The sequence below is a fragment of the Myodes glareolus genome, chromosome 18 (assembly GCF_982192425.1).
Source record: "Myodes glareolus chromosome 18, mMyoGla1.1, whole genome shotgun sequence".
Lineage (NCBI taxonomy): Eukaryota > Metazoa > Chordata > Mammalia > Rodentia > Cricetidae > Myodes > Myodes glareolus.
The window spans coordinates 9,076,629-9,079,979 of NC_142043.1; the positions used below are offsets into that span (position 1 = coordinate 9,076,629).

At 49.4% G+C, this 3,351-nt stretch overlaps 1 long non-coding RNA gene across 1 annotated transcript; it reads right to left on the reverse strand.

The window, feature by feature from the left end:
• Nucleotides 1-204: 204 nt before the first annotated feature.
• LOC146891960 (uncharacterized) lies at nt 205-2,712 on the reverse strand. Its single transcript, XR_015004953.2, has 2 exons — nt 2,478-2,712; nt 205-1,777 (listed from the first exon to the last, which is right to left on the reverse strand). It is a non-coding gene; the product is annotated as an uncharacterized LOC146891960 (long non-coding RNA).
• Nucleotides 2,713-3,351: the final 639 nt, after the last annotated feature.

Here is a 3,351-nt window from a genome sequence, read left to right on the forward strand (position 1 = left end):
GCCAGTGCTGAACTCTTCAAACAGCTGCAGTCTCACAGAGACAGCCTTGCAAGGTCCCCATCTGCCACAGGAACACCCAGCTGGCAGGAACAGCAGAAGGAGGGTGCGGCCAGACCTCATCATGAGGGAAGATCTCCAGTCAGTGGAGAGATTGACAACATGCACATGCTGGCCACAAAGAAAGACACACGTCTACTGCACATACAGGGTCTTAGCTTCCTCTTTTCAATCTTTTGCAAGTGCAGGGACATGGATGTTACCCCATTTATTAATTCATTTATGCAGGAATCAGGAGTACAGAGGTGGCCAGAAGCGTGAGAGCCGACAGCAAGGGCATGGGGGTAGCTGGTTGCAGAGAGGCCTCCTCCTTGCAGTAACCCCCAAGCTGTCTGTCTCCTCAGACAGAGAACTGTGTACAGTTGTATGTACCTGTAAAAGTTACTACATGAGAATATATGTGATGTCTGTCTATGTGTTTGTGTCCAAGTGTGTGTTTGTATATGCATATGAAAATTCTATGTGTTGTATGTGTGGGGGGTAATTTGAGTGTAATTGGCCCCCATAAACTCACAGGGAGTGGCATTATTAGGGGATGTGGCCTTGTTGGAGGAAGTGTGTCATTGTCGGGGCAGACTTGAAGGTCTCTTCAGCTCAAGCTGTGGTGCTCAGTGTAGAGAGACTCTGCCTTTCTGCCTGCAGAACAAGATGTGGAACTCTCAGCTCCTTCTCTAGAACTATATCTACCTGCACACTGCCGTGTCCCACCTTGATGATAGTGAATTGAACCTCTGAAACTGTAAGCCACACCAATTAAATGTTTTCTAAGAGTTGTCATGGTCATGGTGTCTCTTCACAGCAATAGAAACTCTAACTGAGATGGTGTGTATCTTTGTTTTGTATATGTAAATTGTGTGTGAATGTTTGTGAAACTATGTTTGTGTGTGTGTGTGTGTGTGTGTGTGTGTGTGAGAGAGAGAGAGAGAGAGAGAGAGAGAGGGAGAGAGGGAGATTGCATATGTATACCTTGAACATGCTGGGTTAAAGCTGCCTCCCTGTCTGCCCACTGAGGACACTGGAGCCATCTTCCTACAGTCTGATGACTCTGCCCCACCACCCCACATACATTCATTCTAGGCATGGATGTGCCACCATACCCACCAAACTCTCTGGAGGTAACCAAAAGCATCTGTGAGGAGGACAGCAGGCAGCCTTGACAGCCCGGTCCCTAATGGCCAAGCTGCTCCCTGTCCATCCTTGTCCACTGGGCCTCACCTGCTGTGCTCACAAGTCTTTTCTTTAGCAGCAACTCTGGGAGCAGGCACTCTGAGCTGGCTGAAGAAGTCGTATGAACTTAGAAGGGAGGGTGTCTTCCAAAACAAGTCCCTCTGGACCCCAAGTCTCCTGTCTCTTCTTAGGCACACCCTACCCCCGCAGTGTGCCACTGTCTACAGAAGTTGTCCTTGTCTGTTGGATAAATAAGTGGGCAGGCGAGTGGGTGCATGAGAAAGTCAAGGAGCCCTGAGCCAGGTCGATGGGGCAGTGGCCTTCATGCAGAGCTGGTCTGATGAGCCACTTGGGTCCCGCTTCTTGTCCTCTGGGATTGGCTACAGCATCTGTGTTGGTCTTTCGTTTCTTCTGTCCGCGTCTCCTTAGCCTGGTCTTCTAGTTGTTTACTGAGCTGCTCTTCAGAGTTCTTCCCCTTCTCATTTGTCCAGGAAACTGATTCCTTTTCATTTGCTGAAGAGGCCAGGCCGAACGAGGCAGAGTTCCTGCGTGCCTAGGAAGAGAGGCTGGGTGTGAAGGCTAGGGACGGAGAAGGGGTAGAAAGAGGCTGCTCTGCTTTCTAACAGGGCCTCATCCCCAGTAAGGACTGAGGGGACTCTGAAGCTCAAACCACCACACTCCTGAGCGGTACACTGAGATTCAGTTTTCCTGATAGTCAGCACGCCCACATAGCAGACAAGATTCCCCAAAGGCCCTGTGGAGATCGCCAGCTACTACATCCCAGGGGCAGACAGCCTTTGTCACCCAGGTGCCTCAGCTCCATGGCACCCTTGGGAAGGAGAAAGGCAGGAAGAGACTGTGAACCCTGAACCTGACTGCATGCACCCTGTGCTGGTCAAAGTCTCCTACATGGGATAGCCTCCCCGCTAGCCCCAGGCCTTCTCTTAGGCTCACAGGGAGGTGGCGCCATTGTGTGTGTCTGTGTGCATGCATGTAGAAGCCAGCGGACAACTTTGGAGGCCCACTTCTTAGGTATGGATCTCCTGCTTTGTTTGTTTGTTTGTTTGAAGACAGGGCCCTCGTTGACCTGGTTCTCACCAAGTGGGCTAGGCCAGCTGGTCTTGAGCACCAAGGACCCATTTGTCTTCACTTCCCCAGGGCTGGGCTTATAAGCATGTGCCACCCTCCCCAGGATTTATGTGGACTCTGAGAATCAAACAGAGGTCCTTTGGTTTGAAAGGCAAGTGCTTTACCAGTTGAGCTGTCTCCCCAGTCCTTTAAACACTGGCCTCAGGGGTGTCCCCCACAACCTGCTTCTTGGACCTTGAATGTCCTGAAGACTCCAAGCCGTGTGATGGCCCTGGACCAGGAGCTCAGGCAGACTCACAAAGGGACCTGAGCTTGGCCAAGACACGAAAATGATGCAGGGAGAGCGGAGGTGTCAGCAGAGATGAAAGTGTTTCACATCTCCTTCTGACGGGGCTTGAAGGCTGCAGTCAGGAGCGAGATGGCTCTTTATGGCAGAGGGTGTAATTAATTAAGGGCGAGGTGCAGCCAGGGCAGACGGCTGGTGGAAGTGATAAAGTGGCATCCTGCAGCGAGTCTTCAGTGGTGACAAAGATAAGGGACGGCAGCCACAGACAACCAGCCTGCTGTATGCTGTACCAGGATGTGGGCTAGGGGCCTTTGGAAACAAGGCCCTGGGGCTGGGCAGAGCATGTCTGTGGGCGAAGCCCAGTCTTCTTTGGATTTCTGATTTTGAAGTTTACACCCTGGTGGGAAAGCCAAAAATACCTATTTTAGGGCTGCTTACTTCTTGAAGACAGAAATGGAGAAAATAAGGTGTGTTCAGGGGGAAAGATCAGGAGGAATGTTAAAGAAAAGTAAAAAATAAAACTGAAAACATGAAAAGCCTATAGACTGTTGAAAAAAGAAATAAAATCCTTATTGAAAGCCAGCAAAAAAAAATGTGTGCTATGGATCAAAAAGATGGGTTTAGGGAAAGGAAGGAAAAATTCCTATAAGACTGAAATGCAGAAAGGAAGAAGTCTTGTAAAGAGAAAGGCATTGCCTAAATGTATATAATTTATGTCATATATTTACATTTTAGTATTCATTATTTATTAC